Source organism: Malaya genurostris, chromosome 2, assembly GCF_030247185.1.
Source record: "Malaya genurostris strain Urasoe2022 chromosome 2, Malgen_1.1, whole genome shotgun sequence".
Taxonomy (NCBI): Eukaryota; Metazoa; Arthropoda; class Insecta; order Diptera; family Culicidae; genus Malaya; species Malaya genurostris.
The window spans coordinates 192,430,060-192,453,330 of record NC_080571.1 but is presented as its reverse complement, the minus strand read 5'-3'; the positions used below and the strand labels follow the sequence as shown (position 1 = coordinate 192,453,330).

Below are 23,271 nucleotides of genomic sequence, written 5' to 3'. Positions count from 1 at the left end.
AGACCGATTTTCGAAAAACCAAAAACACTTAAGTTTTCGAAATCAAATTTATCATAACTAAGTATTCTTAGAATTTTGAAATTTTGCTTTGCCGATCCGTAATTGACTTTTGAAATGTATGAACTGTCACTGTTCCGTCCCACGGGGATGATTTTAGAACTGAAAAGTAGTGGTTGTAGCAGAATTTCACAAAGAATCTGAAAAAGCAACTCAAAATCATTAAATTTTAGCTAAAACAACCGAAAATTGAAAAAGTTTACATAAACTTTTCTGCATTTTTTTATTGCTTGCGCACTGCTGTTTCGTATTGAGGTGGTGTGAGAAATGCACGGTGGACACGGTGGCATTATATTGTGAGCAAAAATTACATATCGAATAATGACGCGAAATTATTCAGTATTGGGTTTTGTGTTGAAATAAAAGCAAGTTGAATACAATAAAATGAGTATTGTAAGAAATCGTTTATTTTCTAAGTAGCTGTCATTTATAATGCTAATAATGTCCAACTCTGTTCAGTTCAATGCATTGATGTTGCTGAAGCCTGGTGAACGACTGGCAGAAATATCGAAAATACTTGAATGTTCTCTTGTCTTCAATCGTTCTTTTGAAGGAGAATCCATGCTTGCTACTAAACTCAGGCATATACATGGTTAGCAAGTTAGTCAATACATATACATATAACCTCATGTTAATCATTCATAATTACTCATGATTTATAACTCTAGTGTAAGAGTAATCACTAACAATAATGATTGAATTGGAATATATTCAAAGTGTGAGGGATTCAAAAATCCATTACGTCCAGTCTTTTTTACAAGCCAACGAGAGGTAAGCCACTGCGCTCAATCATTGAAAAAAGTTCTTTTTTCTATGTGTCCGTTTTTCTTGGTACGCTTTGTGCGACGATTCGTTCAACTGAAGCGGATAAAATTTTGTGCGCATTTTATGACGCTACATTTCACCCTAATTCCCAGTCCGAAAGTACCTTTCAAACGAGCTCCTAAACGTATAGATTCAAATGAAAGGTATTACTGTACTGGTGGAGAGCGATTCCACCGCAAATGCCAGATTTTTTTTTAAATTTATTTATGTATTTTTTATTTGGCTCAAATTTTACATAAGAGTTATTTATGGCCAAACGAAACAATTTCTATCATTAGTTTGCAATTATATCTCTTACCTTACTTTTGAGAAGGAACTAAGAAAAATTCTTTAAAAAACTAATAGTACTATTATTATACCGTTGAATTCCACTATATCACGTCATTACACTCTCACAAAGTCACTATTTTCACAGTCACTATTTTTCCGAAAGTGTATCAAACGTTATAATACAAATACGTATTTCGGAATGCTATTTACATCCTTCTTCAGTGCATTGGTTTTATAAAAATTTAATTTTAGGTAATTATATGTAAAAATATTTAGTACTGTTGAAAAACTTTATTGTTGATTTTAATTTAAAAAAATGCACTTAAAATACAAATATCTCAAAATATGTATTTTTGATTTTTTTTATATTTTGATATGCTGTAGCAGAAGAACGCTAAGTTAAAAAAAATATGTTAATCAATTTTTTCTACATTCTACCGTTCTCGAGATACAACGGTTTTGAAAAAAAAAAATATTTGTGACGATTTTAAATGATCTTTGAATCTTGTTAACATAGATGCAAATTTTCTTGAAACAGTAGATAAATTGTTAAGCAAAAGCCATTAATTTTTTTTTCCTAATATTAGAATGCATAAAAGGCAATAAATATTTTTTGTAAAAAAATCAGAAAATATGTTTCCCTGTTTTCTGATATAAATATACCTATTATTTTCTTATGGTAAACCTGTTGTTATATTTTTCCCAAACTTACAAAAATGTACCTGTTGGTTGTGGCAGGTGCCCTTACCCATGTAAATAAAACAATCTGGTACTGCGAATAAACAAGCTAGTGAGGAACAAGTGATAGGCAAGAGATAAGTGAAAACAGCTCAAATTGAAGAATGTAGTACAAAATGAATAGCTTCTTCTGCATTGCGTAAACGTGTTTTCTAAAAAGTGTTCCAAAAATTGTCGAAATCTCACGGAAAGTGATATTGCCAAATTAGTTGAACTAGGATTTGTTGAATTTGTAGGCTTAAAAAAAACTTTAAAATTTTCATTTCATGTCGTTTTGACTTGAACAAACAAACTGCTCTATCGAGTAGCGATGACTTATCGAGTAGTAAAGATAAATATGTTTTCATGGATGTTCAAAGTTAAGAACCAATAAACAACAACAGAAACACCAATAGAGTCAACAAATTCCAACATGGTTGTTCTCAGTCGGGAAACATTAGAAGCGACTTCAACAACATCAATAGAGACATGGCTATTAACAGGCTTAGAAAGTCACAACGTGTATGTATGTACCATTCACGAAAATGTGAATCACATCATCCATAGTTTAAAATATATGGCTTATCCAATGAAAGTGAAAGTGTATACAAATAGTTTAGCATGTGAAAATGTAACAGTAGGTTGGGTTTTTACATCAAATTGCATTGATTCAACCTCATTGGAAAAAAAGTTTATTAGAAGAAATAGATGAAAAATATATTGACGAAATTATTTTTAAACAATGGAAAATAGGAAGAGTTTGTTTCCTATTTTGCTCAAAAGTTAGAAAAATTGATACCACATGATTCAATTAAAAGAGAGCAGTCCACTTTTTTGAAAAGCACAAAAAATAACTTGCAGGAAGGAGAGTTTTTAGTTATATCTGATTTTTCAGAAAACTGATTTTTTGTACTGCAAGATGAAGTTCAAAGTAATCACTAGAATGCGCATCAAGCCATTATTCATCTATTTGCGGTTCACTTTAAGCGAAACGACATGCTCAATCATTTAAGTTTTGTAGTTATTCTCCAAGATTCGCGTCACGATGCTATACTTAATTTATTTATCCCAAAAAGGATTAGTTTTATACGATAAGGAAACAGTTACATGCGAACAAAATTTATTTCATTTTTGACGGAGTTGCATCACAATATAAAAATAGAAAGAACTTTCCCAGTCTTTGCCAATATAAGAATAACTACGAGATAGTTGTTTAATGGCATTTTTTAACAACATCATGGACGAACAAAAAACGCATGGTTACAAGGTTAAGTTTTGCTATGTAACGAGAACATCCCATTAAAAATGCAAAAGGAACTATTCAATTGGGTTATAAAGCGAAAGAGGGACTAACACTAATTTTCTTTTCCTATGCACTAACACTAATTTTCTTTTTCTTTGCATTTACAATAGAGTATGAAGATACAAAGCAACATCTTAGTTAACAATATTCCAAAGCAATTACTATTCAAGGAACACAAAAATACCATTTATTTATTACAGCTTTTGTAGACAAAATTAGACGATTAGACGATTTTCAAATTGTAATGCTAGTATGAAAATTGTAGATATTATTGAACAAGATACTATTTTTTGGCATCACTGTTCAAATAGAGCTTGTGTTTTTGCAGTCCGTATTATTTGCGGTTTTAAACCGTTTACACGTTAGTTCTTCACTAAAGTTTTTATCAGTTAGTGACTATTTGCTGCCCGAGCCTGTGTGGAGTGTTATTCTTAACATTTGACTGCTGATCGCACAGTGAATCAGGTTCAGTTGTGTTGTGCCTACGGTTAGTCTGTTTGCCGCCGTCGTGTTGTTGTCTTGATAACAAACAATATCGTTTAACACTGTGCTTTATATAAAGCCTAACTGAAGGCGTTCTATTGCATTTATTATGAGTATGGAAAAAATCTGTGGACTTTGCAGTCAGATTATCACTGGCATTGATTCCGTTGCTTGTCGCGGATGTTGTGTATGCATGTTCCATTTGGCATGCTCGAGTGTTTCCCACACTCTGTTGGGGTACTTTAGCATCAGCAAAATCTATTTTGAATGTGTGATGAATGTGCCAAATTGTTTGAGAACGCATCTCCGATCTATCACCAAATCGGCAGACGAAAATTCGCCACTTGTGTCACTTACGGAAGCTATCAATGCTCTACAAAAAGAAATCAAGTCGTTATCAAAACCGACACCATCACAATTAAATCTTCGCTGGCCTTCTATCGAGCATCGTCGTCCGGCCAAAAGGCATCGCGGGCCTGATTTGGACGCTTCTGAGTGTATAGCTGGATCGAAAAGAATCGTAGACCAGCAGACAAATTTTGGCTGTATTTGTCTCGTATACGACCGGATGTCACCAACGACGAGATTTCTGCTATGGTGCGAGCCAACCTTGAGCTGAGCCAGGACCCAGTGGTAGTTAAACTGGTTGCAAAAGGTTCTGATATTAGGAACATGACCTTTGTGTCTTTCAAAGTTGGCCTTGACCCTGTATTGCAATCTATCGCTTTGGATCCTTCAACTTGGCCGCAAGGAATATATTTTCGCCAATTTGAGGAAAAATCGACCCAAAAATTTTGGAAACCTTTGGTGAGTTCGTCTCTAACGCCCGCACCAGGAATATCTCAGCATTGACTGAATGCAGCACACTGGGACGCACCGTAAATTATACTATGGAAGCCTCTGACTCTCCTGCCTCAGTCGTGCCACTGCAGCCTGCGATCGACAGCCGTCCCGGTCCTGAGGGCAAATGCGGAGAAGGGGGCTTCCAAACCACTAGCCTGGGCACGTATCCATTCGTTTCCAGTATTTCACGCGCTGAATCGTGTTCTAGTCCCAGTTTGTTGTCATCAATCCTCCGGCAGCTGGGGCGCACCGAAGTTGGTATAATGGAAGCCTCTGACCCCCACGCCCCAGTCGTGCCACTGCAGCCAGCGTTCGACAGCCGTCCCGGCCCTGAGTTCGAGAGCGGAAATGAGGTCTTCCAATCAGCCACTGCCGGCAAGTACAATAGTACCTTGTACAGTTCAAGCATTCACTACCTTCCTGATTCCAGCACAAATTGTTCTCGTTCGCGCTCTCAGCCAGTTTTATCAAACATCTTATTGTATTATTAGAATGTTAGAGGGCTACGTACGAAGATTGACGATTTGTTTACTGCAGCTTCTGATGTGGAATATGATGTAATTGTGTTAACTGAAACGTGGCTGAATAGTGAAATTAATTCACTTCAATTATTTGGCTTGATGTACCGTAACGATAGGGATCCAGTAAATGCTGGAAAAAACGCGGCGGTGGTGTGCTTATTGCTTTCTCCAACCGGCTTTCGTCCAAACGTAAATCTGTTCTGAATCATGCTCTTGAACAGCTTTGGGTAAACATTCGCAGCCATAATACTGACATATGTGTAGGTGTGGTATATATTCCCCCGATTCTGCCGATAACGTGGAAGTTATTCAAAGTCATATTGATTCCGCACTTGACATCGCTCAATCTATAGATCCTAGCACAGTGCATTTACTGTTTGGGGACTATAACCAACCAGGTTTAGTTTGGATGGAAACTTATTCCGATTCTGCTTTCCCTGATCCATCTGGATCAACCTGGACAAGGCCGAACGTTTCTTTGCTGGATGGAATGTCGCTACTGAACATGGTGCAAAAAAACACTGTTACTAACTTGCGAAACCGTACGCTAGACCTGCTTTTCGTAAACGAGGAAAATTCAAGGAACTGCATCACTACTGAAGCAATTGAGCCTTTAGTAGCCGTTGACGCAAATCATCCTCCGCTTTCTGTCACTTTGACTTGTCCTCGGCTTGTGCGGTTTGACGATGTGTCTGAAGATACGCTGTTCAACTTTTCGAAGACTGACTTTTCCGGACTCAATAATGCACTGTGTGTTATCGATTGGGATTCTCTACTGGATAATGTTGCTGACGTGGATACAGCTGTAGACAAATTTTCCTGTGTTTTGCGGGACCTTTTCTTAGTACATGTTCCCGCACTCGTCCAAAGCCACCTTGGGGCAATAGAAACCTACGTGAGCTTAAAAGGTTACGAGCAGCTGCACTACGGCACTATTCCAATCGACGAAACCTAAAAACAAGGAGGGATTTTGCTCAAGCTAGTAACAATCATCGGTCGTACAACCGCTATCTCTACTCTAAGCACGTACAAAAAACTCAATCCAATCTGAAACGAAATCCGAAGCAATTTTGGTCTTTTGTTAATGACAAACGCAAAGAAAACGGACTTCCTTCCAGCATGTTCCTTGAAAATGAAACATCGAACACTCTAAGAGGCACCTGCAACTTATTCGCACAACATTTCTCGAGAGTATTCAATACAGACTCGACTAATTCAACTCAGGTGGAACGATGCCTTCAAAACGTTCCATGTAATGTGATAAATATTGCAAACATTCGATTTTCTGATGAGGATATTATGGCGGCAATAAGTAAGTTAAAATCCTCAACATCAGCTGGGCCAGATGGAATTCCGTCTATAGTATTGAAAAGATATTCAAGAGCATTGTGTGCGCCCCTCAAATTAATTTTCAACCAATCATTGTCGCAGTCACAGTTTCCTGCATGCTGGAAAAAATCGTACATGTTCCCGATCATCAAAAAGGACACAAACAAAATGTTACAAATTACCGAGGTATAACTTCTCTCTGTGCTCGATCAACGCCGTTGGAGATTTTAGTGGGGAACGTTTTATTCCGTGAAACAAAGACTATAATCACTAACTTGACACAATTTTGTTCCCTTTGTATTAAGAACATTGAAACTGGATCACAGATAGATACAAAATATACCGACCTGAAAACCGTGTTTGACCGTGTAGATACGCTCTTGATTGCGAAACTGGAGCGTCTAGGTGCATCGTCTAGTTTCTCTCAGTGGCTTAAAACATATCTCGTAGACCGAGTTTTATCAGTGAAGCTAGGAAATGTCGAGTCACAAAACTTCATTAACGAATCAGGTGTTCCTCAAGGAAGTAATCTCGGACCATTGCTGTTTTCATTATTTTTTAATGACATTTCTTTTGTCATTCCACCAGGAAGCAGACTTATGTATGCAGACGATTTGAAACTGTTTCTTGTTGTACAATCGACAGCTGATTGCATGGAACTTCAGGAGCACCTGAACAATTTTTATGAATGGTACAATCTCAACCTCTTAACTATAAGTGTGTCCAAATGCTCTGTGATTTCTTTCACACGCAAGAAAAGCCCGATTGACTGGAACTACACTATTTCTTGGGAAACACTTGAAAAAGTAACTGTTTTCAAAGATTTGGGTGTGCTTCTTGTTTCTCAGCTCTCCTTCAGACATCACTACTCGCATATCGCTCAGGCAAATAGAAACTTAGGTTTCATTATGAGGATCGCCAAAGAGTTTACTGATCCATACTGCTTGCGAGCGTTATATTACGCGTTAGTACGGTCTACCCTTGAAGCCGCAGTGCATATTTGGTGTCATTAAGCCAGTGTTTGGATCAATAGAATTAAAGCAGTACAATCACGATTTCTGCGATTTGCTCTTAGATCTCAGCCATGGCGTAATCCGTCAGAGCTTCCACCATACATTGAGCGCTGTCGTTTGCTCGACATGGACACACTAGATAAACGACGAAATATTCTAAGAGCAGTATTTATAGCGAAATTGCTGAATGGACAAATTGATGCTCCTGAGATTCTCTCGCAAATATGTATTAATGTCCCTCCAAGAACGCTAAGAGCGCGGAATTTCTTGCGACTCGACTTACGAAGAACGGAATACTGTCAGAACGAACCGATTAGGGCAATGTGCAATATTTTCAATAGTGTGTACAACCTTTTTGACTTTTGTGTATCTAGTGTTGTTTTCAAGAATAGACTTAAGAGACTCAGATAGATTATGAGTAGAACTTAATTATTTTTTAGCACTGGACAATGTTTGTACCTTTATTCGTTAGGCTAATGTTTTTGAATTGTAATTATGTGAAATGGTTAAAAGATGATGGGTTTTTACGCGCATTTTATGAATTCCAAATGGGCTTTTCCCACTTCACCAAAAACTCCATTGAGATCAATCCAGGTCAGATGGAAAGAAATAGATAAATAAATAAATGAAATAATAAGAAATTTTTTTTTATAAATTCAAAATACTATCCAAAAATTGTTACAAAAATAACCTTTCCCGAGTTTTTCAAACCGGTGTATCTCGAAAATGGTAGCATATAGCAAAATTTTGATTAACATTTTTTCTATTGGTAATATTCCGTTCTTCGTCGTGTCGACCTTCGCTCTTCGAATCACACCATCCGAATAAATCAAGAGACAAGAGAGTTCACCACCTTGCTGTTTCCCTCTCCGAAATTCGAAGGGAACGTCCAAGATACTCCATTGTTGCTTTGACTAATCGCGTCATGTTATCCGGAAAATCGTATTCGTGCATTATCTACCATAGCTGATATCGATCGATTGATCCGATGCGATGATACTAGTGGGAAAAAAATCTTAATTGGACTGAAAACTGTTCGAATTTGTAGGCCACTCAGACCCTGTTAATTAGTGGAGTATATCTAGTAAAAATATTTAATTGGAGTATATGATCTTCGATAAACGATAGAATCTGTGTGTTAAAATATTTAGTGTATAGAATCGTTACAAATATTATTGTCCTTTTTTTATTCTTTGAAATTATTGTGTGAATTATATGAAATTCCGAGTAAGTTACACATTTAAAGTTCAACGATTAGGGCTGACACGAATTTTATATTATATTAGGATTTGTAGGAGACAGAATTTGCATTTAGATAACACGAGCGCTAAAAGAACGGTTAAATGAATTATTCATGTGTATGATGTAAATAACCTTAATGCATAGCTGCTAAGCTTACTCGCATTATAGAAACACCGAACAGGCTGGCCATGTTGAGATTCACATTCCAACCCGCTATAAGAAAACTATAACTGTAAGCAACATTATAATCTCAAATACTCCGGTTACTAAAATAAATAACAGTTCGGCTGAAAAGTTCGTATCGTTTAATAGAAACACACATTTTTTTGCCAAAATTCGTTTTTATTATTCAACATAATTGCCATCAGAGGCGATACAGCGATTATAGCGATCTTCCAACTTTTCGATACCATTTTTGTAGTACGATTTGTCCTTTGCCTCAAAATAGGCCTCAGTTTCAGCGATTACCTCTTCATTGCTTCTAAATTTTTTACCAGCAGCATTCTCTTGAGGTCTGAGAACAGGAAAAATCTCTGGGGGCCAAATCTGGAGAATACGGTGGATGAGGGAGCAATTCGAAGCCCAATTCGTCCAATTTCAGCATGCTTTTCATCGACTTGTGACACGGTGCATTGTCTTGATGAAACAAAACTTTTTTCTTCTTTAAATGAGGCCGTTTTTTTGAAATTTCGTCTTTCAAACGCTCTAATAACGCTACATAATAGTCACTGTTGAAGGTTTTTCCCTTTTCAAGGTAGTCGATGAAAATTATACCATGCGAATCCCAAAATACAGACGCCATAACCTTCCACTCAGCTGACTGTCGATTGGACTCCGGAGTGAAGTGATGGAGCCATGTTTCGTCCATTGTTATATATCGACGAAAAAATCGGTTTTATTTCGATATAACAGCTCCAAACACTGCTCAGAATCATCAATTCGTTGTTGTTTTTGATCGATTGTGAGCTCACGCGGCACCCATTTTGCACAAAGCTTTCTCATATCCAAATATTCGAGAATAATATGTCCAACACGTTCCTTTAATATCTTTAGGGTGTTAGCTATCTCGATCAACTTCACTTTACGGTCATTGAAAATCATTTTGTGGATTTTTTTCACGTTTTCATCGGTAACAGCCTCTTTTGGACGTCCACTGCGTTCATCGTCTTCGGTGCTCATATGACCAGTACGAAATTTTGCAAACCACTTACGAATTGTTGCTGTGCAGAGTCTGGATAACATTCATCAAGCCATTTTCTGGTATCGGCGGCACTTTTTTTCATCAAAAAGTAGTGTTTCAACACACGAAATTCCTTTTTTTCCATTTTTTTCACAATAACAAAAGTAGCTTCACTCAAAATGCAATATCTCACAAACTAATAATCAGACAGCTGTCAAATTTATACACGTATCTTTTGAAGGTTGGTACTAACTGAAAATGGTATAGATTTAATTCTAGTGGCTCCCTCTCATAGAAATTATACGAACTTTTCAGCCGATATGTTATCTTGCAGCTTTGAGTGTATTCATTCGAAGAAATTTTCTTGGCCCGAACAACTATAAAATGAATTTTGCTTTATTTTCTTAGAGATGAAATGATAGTGTCAGGAATGGAAAATCCCTGGCAATGGGTTTGATTACACTTCTGTAGAGAACAACTAGTTCAGTTTTTAGTGTAAATAACCAAAACCAAGTGTAAATAACCATAACAGTAAACATCCGAACCAGCACATGAAACAGAATTCTGTGACCACAAAGCGTGCAAGGCTCGGCGAGTTTTGACGAAACACAACGGCCGTACTTTGATCGATGACGAAACAACAACATCAAACTCTATTTCAAGCAGCTTCTCGGTCAAAAATTTTACATCGCGACTTTACGTTGGAACATGCCGGGAAGACAGTGACATAACCACTGGAGGGCAAGGAGGCATTCGCCCAGGGCGCAACGTTTTTAGGGGGGGGGGGGACAAATCAATCCTTGGGAGCTTTTTTTTGCTCGTCCAAGCAATCTCTTCGGAGATTTTTTGCTCACTATGCCAACGATGGGGGCAGCAAATCTTATATCACCCCGGGAGCCAGATTACCTCGGTACGCCACTGCGAGAAGATTCAAGTTCATGACGATGACATGACAAGTTTACATCGAATAATGTCTGAAGAAGTGAGTGTTGTCGTTCATCTGCAAGCGTATGGGCCAAGTCGTCTATTGGCACGATTTGGTCAGCTGCCACTGCTCCAAGGTGGTTCTGGGGTGGTATGCTGCCACAAAGATCGATTTTGGCCCCAAGCTAGTGGAACCGTCAAATTGCCCTGAGTTTTTACCAATCGGAAAATACTGGACAACGACTTCGACGAAGCGACGGAACAGTCAATGACATTCAGCAAATGTAGACAAAATTGATATAATTTGCTATTTTTTGTTGTATTGGCTTCGCATTAAAACGCTCTCATTCGGAGCTGATTGCAGGCCTATACAGGCATTAGCTTTGTAAAAAAAAAATACTACAACAAATGCTATTTATTTGGATCTACTGGATCAAAAAATACCATCTTGGACTGACCGTTACAACAGCACTTAATCAAAAGGTCACAAAAACCTCCGCTTCTTTCCGTATCAAAAGCAATGAATAGGTTAAATGAGTGAGTGAATGAATGAAATGTATGAATGAACGAATGAATGAATGAAAAATAGGATCAACAATTTAACTACAGAAAATGCACTTACAATAGAAGTAAATTAATAACAACTGGTTACAAGAGTACGAGCAAACAGGGTATACAAAAGAACACAGTGACACAATATTGTTTGACGTTTGACGAGAGTACAATAGAAGAACACAAAACCAGGACATACAAAAATAACACCTACATAATATAATCATCTATCTTCGATTACATATATTGTTTTAGAGTCTTTAGCATTTCGTTGTACTGGAGAAACATAATCATCTAATTTTTTATTTTCGGAGATTTAATAAAAGTACTGTAAAGCAACCATGAATGCATGCTGATTTTCTTTTTGTCAGCTTTTATTCGAAAACCAAATAAAAATGACCAATTTTGTTTTCCTAACCCTGTTCCGACTCTAACTGCAGTCACATGATGGGCAGAACGTCTATCTGTTATAATTATACTGACTTGTTCATCACTCAATACCGACGTTCGGCGAAATTTAAAAATAGTTCTTAAATATATTGACGTCTAAAGAGGAGCACCCTACGAAGCGGTGGAAAAAAATTTCCGTTTTCTTTATTTTAATGTACAGAACCACGAAAAGGCAGGTAACATTCCTTTTGAAGTAGGAGGCACCGGGCCTAGTTGACCGAAGAGGCAAGTTGGCCGAGTGTCTTTTATGAAAATTATCTGTTGTGGTTTTAGGTCGCCCATATACCGGCGAAACTTCGTAATTACGTAACACGAATCAACTCACATTCCCGAAAACGGGGTTCGTTGAAAAGGCTATTAAAAACCTTACAAAATGATATAAGGGTTTCCAGTGTTACTTTATACTATTGTTTTTGTAAATCATGACTTTTCGTAAAATTAGAACCATTAAAAGTTAGAAATTGTTGATAGTAAAGATGATTACAAGATTTAATGAATTAAATGCCATCAAACCTTCTAGTATTCAAAGTTTCTGGTAGGATTTGTCACAAAGGAGCGTTCAAGTAGTGAATGCCGATTTATCCAAACTTTGATCGATTCCCCAATAGAAGCAGCATTAAAGAAGGATAAATATAAAACCGTACGTACGCTGACGGAGGAATAAATAGCAACGACAGCTGAAAGAAGTTCCCCAATGCTATCGAAACTTTGTATCGACTTCTCGTTTATACGATAATGTCCGCAGTTGAACCTACCTGGATTCGATTTCTAAGCCCGCACATAGGGTCAGGAAATAGATCACAAGGTTATGATCGATATAACAACAAAAATCATTTCTGCCTATCTCACGAAGAAAAGTTATACAATCACGGTGAAAGACGACTTTTGAACAGAGGCCCGATGGGAACTCTTTCACTTTTTCGGAGATGGCTTGATCGATTTTTACAAACCTAGGCTCAAATGAAAGGACGAAGTCCTTTACGGAAATCCTGAATTTCATCCGGATCCAACTACTGGTTCAGGAATTACAGGGTGAAAAGTTTAAAAAATATCATACCGTCACTTAAACCGGCGATCATACTATCATATATATATATATATATATATATATATATATATATATATATATATATATATATATATATATATATATATATATATATATATATATATATATATATATATATATATATATATATATATATATATATATATATATATATATATATATATATATATATATATATATATATATATATATATATATATATATATATATATATATATATATATATATATATATATATATATATATATATATATATATATATATATATATATATATATATATATATATATATATATATATATATATATATATATATATATATATATATATATATATATTACTATGGTATTCTTTAAAATAATTTTCTTCGATTCTTGAAAAAATAACCGGAATCGGTTTGTTAGGCCGTCTACTGATAATGACTACCGATTAGTGTAGTTTTGAAGACGATTTAGAAAATTATGTTTTTGAAGGAGCTTTCACAGTTACAAACAACGATTATGTTTTTGAACAATTTTCTGAATTGTTCTTTTCTAAATTCTTTTTTTTTTATGAACAAAATCATTTTTGCGATTTTTTTCAGAATTATCGTCGAACAAATGTTTTGCATGATAAAAAGCATCATTCGAACAACATTTTGTTTTTTTTTCGTGGAAAAATATTGAGAAATAAGTCGGAGAAGAGGTATTTTGAGGACGCTTCTGAAAAATCATGATTTGCTGTGTCTACTGTATCTCAGCGCAGACTAATCAGAGGTGAACAAATCAAAGCAGCATAATTAGAGTAAAAGTTTTTCTAGTTTCTGTTTGATTTTTTTTAAATTTTTGGTGGTTCAAAGTGAAAACTACGATTTAAAACAGTATTTTTTGAATGACGATGGACACGGACTTTCAAAACCTGCTTTCGAGAAAATCGCGTTCAAAGTTTTTTGTATATGAAATCGAAGGAAACAACTCTAGGGTGCCCGTAGGGTCAAACATTTTCAAAAAATCATATTTTTTCTTTTGTATTTTGTTAAAATGAAACATTCATGTTTTGTCAAATTTTTAACTCAATCAAAGCAGAAATCTTGGGCCTGTCCGCCATGCTCTTACTTCTTCGCAGTATGAGATAAGCAAAGATCAAGGCTCATAACTTGCTGTGTTTTGTTTCGATAGGCTTGAAAATTTCACGGAATATTCTTGAAATATTTTACTATAAGAAAATACAAAGAAAAAAATAAACGATTTTTCAGAAGATGACAATTCATTAACAAAGCCTTGCATTTAATCGCTGGTAGTTGCAGTTTCAATTGTTCGATACTGCAAGTTAATTGCTGCATCAGTACTATCGCACATGCGCCACGGAACAGTCAACTTAGCCACGCGTACAGTAGTTGGGGGAACGTTTGAAGCCATGTACCACATTTTCGATTAAATGAATGTATTTAGCAATATTATCTTTTGATGCATGGCTAAACTGCACAAGGAGTGCGAGAAAACTTTAATACGATATTATCCCAGTTTAGCGACACCATTTGTCGCAGAGAGTTAGAGAATGTTACACCAAGTACTTTGACACAATTTTTCGTGCGAATCCATGGTAGTGTTATTGGATTTGGCGTATGACCTACGCCAATCGCTATTATTTTGGCTTCATTTAGACGGGCGCCTGCCACACACTCAAATCGCCTAAATAAAATCCTTATTTCATCCAATTGGTTCGCACTGCTGGCAACGACGGTAATGTCGTCTGCATATGCGACGGTCGGTTCCGCACACTTGTTCTAGCCTCCACATTACTTTACTTATTTTAATGGTGCACATCCCGTCTTCGGAACATGACCGAACGAATTATAGCTTTCCAGGATACTCGATCTGTAGCCGCCAATCTCTAGTCGCTACGTGTATCCTCTTCGATTGCGCACAGCCAGCGAGTGCGACGTCTATCCCGCAGTCGACGACCTCTTCCAGGTTCTCTGCTGAGCATCACGTAGGCCATTCTCTCTTCCGGCATTTTGCTACAATTCCAGCCCACTGTAGTCTGTCGTGTTTTATTAGCCTTCCAATGTCCGCATCTTTGTTACTTGATACAGCTCATGATTCATGCGTCTGCGCCATTCTCCACCTCCCCAGTAGTGGATTAAGTTGTATGGTGAACAATAACATCGATAGAGGGTAGCCCTGCTCACCGATCGTTGGGTGGAGAAGGGGGCGGAGAGATGTCCCTATAATAGTAATCTTGATGTAGATGCTGAAGCTTTACGACTAAGTAACTCTACCAGAGCCGTGTTGAAATCCAATGAATGCATGATACGAAACAAAAAATCGTGATTCACTCTATCGAATGCGTGATCGAGACCAAACGATAACAACTAGTCTCTTCGTTTGCTAGTTATTAGCTGAGAAATTTTATTCTTCAGAGCCAGTGTGGCCTGAAATATATTTCTTTTAGAGTTAGTGCATTTTTGCGAATTTGATATCACACTATGAGATTAAAGTACACTCAGAAAAATATTATGGTAACAGTTACTATATAGAGGGCCAACGTGACCATGCGAGTATAGTGGTTTTCAGCCGACTATTAAATCAGATGATTTCAACAATTGTTAAGTTCATGTTTACTATAAATGATATCGGTTCTAGAATATTGAACAGTATATTGTATGAATAACTAATACAATTGAGATGGTTAGGCTAACCATGACCGAATCTTTATTTACATTGTAGTTTTCGCTATAACCAGAGCCATGGTATTTTTGACATCTCACTTCTAGTTATTTCGAAACTAAAGGCAGTGGTTGATTCAACAATGCTGAAGATCAGCAAAACATGAGCTAATGTTAAAAAGTTTTATGAATTTGAATTCTAGAACAAGAACAACAAAACAGTTTCATTGAATTCTATTTTATTTTTGCATCAAATCAAATGATGATGTGCCTGGTTGACTATCAACGTAGACACGGAGCAGCATTGCTTGGTTGCAATTGTTGATCCCAGGCTCAGTTCGGTGAAGTTTTTCCTGAAGCAGGAATGGGCAGCATGGAAGAAATTAATAGCCAAGTCTATATGCAAACCTCAACACCCACCTGCCATATATTGTTATTTTTTCCGTCGGATTCGAGCGATTTGAATCCGGGAATCGGATGATGTTCGTCGTTTTCATCAATCGCTTGATGTTGTTTCTACAGCGACCGATAACGAATAATAAAAATTATACAGGACGTCGATTTCACTAGAAAACAACCGTTACCGGTAAAATTGTTGAAAAATTTAATTTCAACGACGGAAACTAGTAAGGCTACAAAATTTACTCACTTGCAAGACCTTCCAAATTGCACAATATAAGTCACAATATACATTTTTTTCAAATCAATCACTGATGTGTTACGAAATTGTCTGCTGTATTGTAACTTTATGTGACAATAACAGAGTACATCCGTTTATTGACAATTTGTATAGTCAGCACAAATGAAAAACATAGTCGGTTAAAAACGATACGATAATGTGCTTACTACATACATTCTGTTGATATGGACTACATGAATAGTGTTTTCAAACTTTATAATTTCTTTTAAACCATGTATCTATTTATGGTAACATTATTATACTGTGGACATATTTACATGGTAGCAATAACTTTTTAGCTCCTCATATATATCAAGGCTCGAGAGCAATTTCACCTTACTATAAATTGTGATTTTAACTATTTGTTCTTATATTTGAGATGACTACCATTGTCAGGATGACCATGCCAGAAAAGTCATAAATACAAATAGTTTAGTCAAGTCGTAGTCTTTGTTGTCTAGTAATTTAAACAATACAGATTATGAATAGTCATATATCATGATTGTTGCTACTATTTAAGCGTATAGTTGAAATGACAATGGAAAACAGGCTACGGTTACTATGGTATTTTGCTCAGTGTATATATTCGCGGCGCTATTTCTGAATCCGAGCGAGAATTTTGCAATCATAGTTGAATAAGCTTATCGGCCTGTACGCGCGTGCAGAGTCTCCTGCTCCGCGTTTCTTCACTAAAACACTAACGTGATTCTGCCAAAGATCGCTGTCATCGAACCCCTCGACAACTGGCTTCTTATTCTTCCTTCCGGATCATCCTTCTCGTCATTTTGGCCCTGTGGGATAAATACCAACGTATCGGCAGTGTAGCCATATTTACAATTTTTTTATAACTTTATGCTAAGGAAAAAATATTTATTTAATTTAAATTTTTAGCCTCGGTTTTTGATCTGCAATAAACATAAAAATGTTTCGATGAATGCATTTTTATTATATATCAACACTTAAAAACAATTAATTGAGCTTTGATGGCAAAACACGAAATATCTCATGTTGAACGCAAAATCGAATCCATTGTTGACGTATTAACGGATCTTTTGGAAACCGGAAAAGTTAAGTTTAGATAGAAATGCTTAGTACGACCACAGTGTGGAACACAACAGTTCATTCTTCTCGTAAAACTAAACACACTTACGAGTTTACACTTTAATTCACTGAAAAGAAAAACGGCTTGATGCTGATTTTAATTACAGTGCTGCCACTATAAACATTTATTACATCATTCGTTTATTTTGTTTATTTTGTTTATTTTTTGGGAGCAGGGAAAAGCCCGATGGAGATGAAATTTGGCAATCTCTCTCTCCAGCAGGCATAAAACCTTCTCATCTTTCGTATCAACAGTTTACAATGATCCAACAGATACAATAAGGCTTAATACTAACGATAAAAACTAATAATTAAAACTAAACCTATAACCCTATATCTAGTTGATGACACCAAGCACTACAGGGCAGCAATAGTGTTCTTGCTTCAACTGGCGGAGAAAAAGGGATAGGTAAATGGATGATGAAGGTAGGTGGAGGGGGTGGAAAGTAAGCATGGTCGAACAACGGGGTTAGAATCGGCATGTAGATCTAATTAGTGATCGAAAAGATGGTGGAAGACGAAGAGAAAGACGGGGTTAGAATCGGCAAGTAGATCTAATTAGTAATCGAAAAGATGGTGGAAGACGGAGGAAAGAAGGAAGTGCGAGCGGGTTAGTATTTGCAAGCTAATCTGATTAGTTTCCAATAGAAATAAAGAAGACGAATAAAATGAAAAGGGAAGCGAAAGGGTTAGTATAATCGAGTGAATCTGATTAGTTTCCAACGGTGTTAGGAGAACTTTTGGTATTTTTGTTCAACCATCACTAGGTTGAACAAAAATACAAACGGTTACAGACAAATCCTGATCCAAAGTTAATCTGACAAGTGGCAATGAAACAATCGTTTGATCATTTTTCGGAATAGATGAAAGTCGAAAACATTGGAGCAGCTATTGAATGTCCTGCACATCTGATTTACTTTTTCTGCGATATTGCTTTACAGAGCCGAAGCAAAGATATTGTATTCGATTTAATCACAATTCATTGATTGAGTCGAGTAGTCTGCAAAAGAACATAGTGACTCTACTCATTAGAATGGAATTAGATTAGAATAGAAATATTTAATTAAGAAAATAATAGAAATGTTTTATGGATAAAATATTGTTATCATTTCTTGTTTCATACCCTAAAAACATAATATTGTCACTAATAGTACTGTTGTTGTGCCGTTTAATTCCACTATGTCACATCATTACACTCTCACAGTCACTATTTTCACGAAAGTGTATCAAACGTTATAATACAGATACGTTTTTCGAGTGATGATATTTCAGTCAAATATGATAGCAGAACTTTTTTTCAGGTTTTATTGCTATAAAATAGTAACTTTTGTTTACAATATACGTAACAAATTTTAAAGCAGCTTCCAAATTTATGTGTTAAATATCCCAACTTCCATATGGTTGATGACACAAAAACATAGACGTTATCATAAAGATTGATATCAACATTGTTTCGATTTGTTGGTCTGGTTAGTTGATGAACAAAATCATTTACGAATTGATAAGTATGATAAGCTTAAAAATGCCAAATTTTCGTTAGGGGCACTGCGTATCCTCGTGTGCTTCCACAAAAATCCCTGTATGTATGTATGTATGTGTGTATATAGCAACAAATTCTATAAAATCTGTTTAAATCAGCATAAAAAACAGTGACCAAGTGTGCACCATAGCCTAGGAACGTCTGTGTGTTGATTTAAAATAAAAGCTCATAAAAGCAAATCTTATCAAGGGTCCAGTGTAGAACTGAATCAAGGGACTGCGGTCACTATGCATTCCTAAGAAAATGTCGTCTATCACAAATAGTGAATAATATTCATCTAGAGCCAAATAAAAATATCATTTAACTACCACAGCTACTTTAAAACATCAAAACAAAATAGTATTAGGTGTACAACTTTGCTTCCGCCGTTTTTTTCCAAAATTTAAAGCTTTATTGCGAAAAAGTGCTCACAGATGTATTATTCAAAGTATTGTCTGTCGCTAGCGACAACTTTCTCCCATCTTTCCGGAAATTTTCGGATCCCGGCTCGAAAAAAGGAGTCCTTTTTTGGCGCTATCCATGAAGCAATCCATTCTGCGATGGATTGAAAATGTTGATCTGCCAGGCCGTGTGCCATCGAACGGAATAGGTGGAAGTCAGAAGGTGCGACATCTGGGGAATACGGCGGGTGGGGCAAGACTTCCCATTTCAGCGTTTCCAGGTACTTTTTGACCACTTTTGCGACGTGAGGCCGAACATTGTCGTGTTGGAGGATGACTTTGTCATGTCGCTCTTGATACTGTGGCCGCTTTTCTTTTAGCGCGTGACTAAGGCGCATCAGTTGCGTTCGGTAGCGATCTCCTGTGATGGTTTCACCCGGTTTTAAGAGCTCGTAGTAAATTGTTATTCATCTTTGAATGTTTTTTCTCTTCCACCATCATGTTTGTCTTCGACATCGAAATCGCCATTTTTAAAACGTTGAAACCACTCCCGACACGTTCTTTTACTCAGAGCAGCATCACCGTAAGTTTCTGAAAGCATTCGATGCACTTCAGTTGCATTTTTTTCGAATTGTAACAGAAAAGTAAAACTTCCCGCAAATGGCGAGAATTGGGCACATAAAAAAAGACATTTTCGAGCGTGAATAATACGAAAACAAGAACAACTATCACTGAAACGGCGATGACAATTCGTTAGGCACTATACACACTCACTTTAAAGGCATTATCATCTATGTATTTTAACCAGCCTCAGTCGGTACAGCCACGTATCGGAAAACGGCGGAAGCAAAGTTGTACACCTGATATATAGTATTGTCAAGACTGATGATAGATATAAGTTTATAGTGTTATTATAGTACTCCAGGGGGCCGGTAAAACCAAGATCGCTGATTTAAAAAAAAGCACACAAAAAAGCTATTTTGAGCTCAGTTTAAATTTAGTGGTCATTTTATTAGCATGAATTAACTGTAAGGAAAAACTCTTAGAAACAGTTAGAACCAAGGATGGCTTTTATCGTATCAAAGAACATTCACTGGCAACTCTTCAACGATTGAATCAGTGCCATCAAAGAGAAACTGAAATCATCGCAACATCAAAAACCTGTCATGGCTCATTTAACATAGAATCGACACCAGTGCGAGCGCGAATTTCTCTCGATGACATTTCTGAGAATCAAAGGTTAGCACGCTGCTGTGGGGATCCTCTCTGAAGCAACAAACGCTCGCTTATTCTCGTTTCGCGATCCGATTCTGTATGGGCAGTGGATAATTGCGATAGAATCATGTTAACGCAGTAGCTGACAAGTTACTACGACCCCAACTGTCGTCAACAGTAACAGCTATAACAACCGTAGCTGTTAGAGAAGAAAAACTTTTCATCAGTACAAACCTAACCACCGATCAGAACAGTTAAGAAATAAACTGCTTTTAATTGTTTCCCTCCGGTCTTGCTTACTGCACTCTGTAACATACAAGAGGTTATGGGCACCCCGCAAATTCACGGAATTCCACAATATTCCGGTGGACCAGGATTCGAAAATTGGAGTTTCCGCGTCAAGTTGTTTCTGGATTCAGTGGACGTGCTGAAGGCCTTGACAACCGATGTTCCATCTGTGGAAGCGGAGAGGAAGAAGTTCGAGGAAGCTGACCGGAAGGCAAAAAGCTTAATCGTTGGATTCCTGGCTGATGAAGTTCTGGAAGTGGTATGGAACAAACAAAGCGCAAAGGATATGTGGACGAGCTTGGGCGAAGTTTATGCCAAGAAGTCGGTGGCGAGTCAAACTCTCCTAAGGAAGCGACTGGGTCGTTTGCGTATGGAGGAGGGGACCTCAATGCGGTCACACTTTCTGATGTTCGAAGATTTGGTAAGACAACTGAGAACGGCTGGTGCGGTTTTATCCGATGGAGATCTCGTCTCTCAGTTGTTTCTGAGTTTACCGGATACGTATGATCCGTTGGTTACGGCACTTGAAAATATCAGGGAAGAAGATTTGAACCTGGATTTTGTCAAGCAAAGACTGTTAGCGGAAGAGCAAAAGCGTACCGATCGCATGGATGAAACTTCTGAAGCAAGACCAGCAGCGTTTGCAGGTAACCAGCAAAAGAAGTATGTTATCAAGTTCAAGGGAAAATGCCATTAATGTGGAAAACTTGGTCACATGAACAAGGACTGTAAGCAGAGAGAAGCACATGCAGTCACAGAAGAAAAGGCTGTCAGTTTTATGGTGAGTCGCGACGTAGCTACGTAACCGAGTGAAAAGACTATCCGCTTCAAACTGGATTCGAGAGCGAGTGATCATTTAGTGAACGTGAAGAGTTTCTTTGATAAGGTTGAAACCTTGACGACTCCCGTGGTGATAAATGTTGCGAAGGATGGGCAGAATCTAGTTGCAAGGGAAGAAGGTGAAATAAATGGTTTAAGTAACCAAGGCATACATCTCAACGTTCGGAAGGTGCTGTATGTACCGAATCTACGAGATAACCGACAGCAACAAAAGCTCGCGAACGTTGGTATGGAAGTACTGTTCCTGAAGAATAAAGCGGTATTGAAAAAAGATGGTAATGTTGTCGCCACTGCCCCGAAGAAAGGAAATCTTTACGAGCTCGACATCAAGGTAATGGTAGCTGCTGCGAACATTTGTCAAGTTGATCGTAATGAGCTTTGGCACCGACGCTTGGGACATCTCAGTCAAAGTGGTATGGCTACGATCGTTCGGAAAGAGCTAGCAACTGGTGTAAATTTCAAACCTGGGAAACTTCAGTTCTGCGATGCTTGCGCTCAAGGTAAGCATTGTCGGGATCATTTCAATGGATCACGTGATAGAGCATGTCGGGATCATTTCAATGGATCGGAAAGAGCTAGCAACTGGTGTAAATTTCAAACCTGGGAAACTTCAGTTCTGCGATGCTTGCGCTCAAGGTAAGCATTATCGGGACCATTTCAATGGATCACGTGATAGAGCAAAGCGAATTTTGGAACGTATCCATTCTGATGTGTGCGGCCCGATTGATCCCTCTGCCTGGGATGGCTCAAGATACTTCGTGTCATTCATCGATGACAAGACACATTTTGCAATGATTTATCTCATGAAGCGGAAGTCGGAGGTCTTTGAGAAATTTCGAGAATATGAAGCGCTGGTGACCGCTAAGTTCGGTATGCGGATCTCGAAACTAACCGTAGATCAAGGTCGAGAGTATGGCTCTACGGCGCAAAAATCATTCTACAAAGAAAAAGGTATCCAAGTAGAAACTACAGTGGCTTATACACCCCAACAGAATGGTGTGGCTGAGCGGTTCAACAGAACGCTTGTTGAAAAAGTAAGGACTATGTTGATTGATGCGTCAATGCCGAAGTCGATGTGGAATGAAGCTGCCTTAACCGCAGTGTTCCTGATCAATCGCAGTCCTTTCTCTGAAAGTGTTACGCCAGCTGAAAGCTGGATAGGTTCCAAACCAGATCTAGCAAAGCTTCGTGTGTTTGGATGTAAGGCTTATGCATGGATTCCATCGCAGCTTCGCAAAAAGTTGGATGCCAAGAGTCAAAGCATGGTAATGATCGGCTACGCTCCTAACGGATACCGCCTTTGGAACAAGGAAACCAAAAAGATGGTAATTGCTCGAGATGTTCGTTTCGACGAAGACTGTTTTCCGTACTCAGCTGAGTCCAAAGAAGACGAAAAACCATTAGTAGTATTACCGCCACTCGAGCAAGAGGGGGATGCTGAACCAGTATCAGATGATCTAGAAGAAGAGCAAGTTAACGAAGAAGTCAGTGATCAAGAGGATGAATCAATTGAATCTTCAGCTGCCCGCGCGCTCCCTTCGCAATCAGAAAGACACGAGATTAACATGGACTCATCGTCAAGGCATAGCGAACGGGAGCGCAGGCTACCTGGTAAGTTGCTTGATTTTTTTACTAGTTACCGAGCAACTTCTGCCGTAAACTCCTCTGTCGTAGATGTTCCTGAAAGCTATCAGCAAATTTACGCTCGTGATGATCAAGAACAGTGGCTGGAGGCTGTGCGTGACGAACTGAAATCAATGGAGACCAATCAAGTATGGAAATTGGTTCAATGTCCTGTTAATG

General features: G+C 37.6%; 1 protein-coding gene across 5 annotated transcripts in view; it reads left to right on the top strand.

The window, feature by feature from the left end:
• The window catches only part of LOC131432927 (pyruvate dehydrogenase (acetyl-transferring) kinase, mitochondrial), a 90,010-nt gene that overhangs the window by 24,947 nt on the left and 41,792 nt on the right, over window positions 1–23,271 (top strand). Inside the window, exon 1 of one of the 5 annotated variants that reach the window (XM_058599528.1) lies at window positions 3,544–3,659. The exons of the other annotated variants lie outside the window; for them this stretch is intronic. The gene's annotated coding sequence lies outside the window, so the exon portion shown is untranslated. Of the gene's footprint in view, window positions 1–3,543; window positions 3,660–23,271 lie in introns of those variants that run through there. 5 annotated transcript variants of the gene reach the window in all.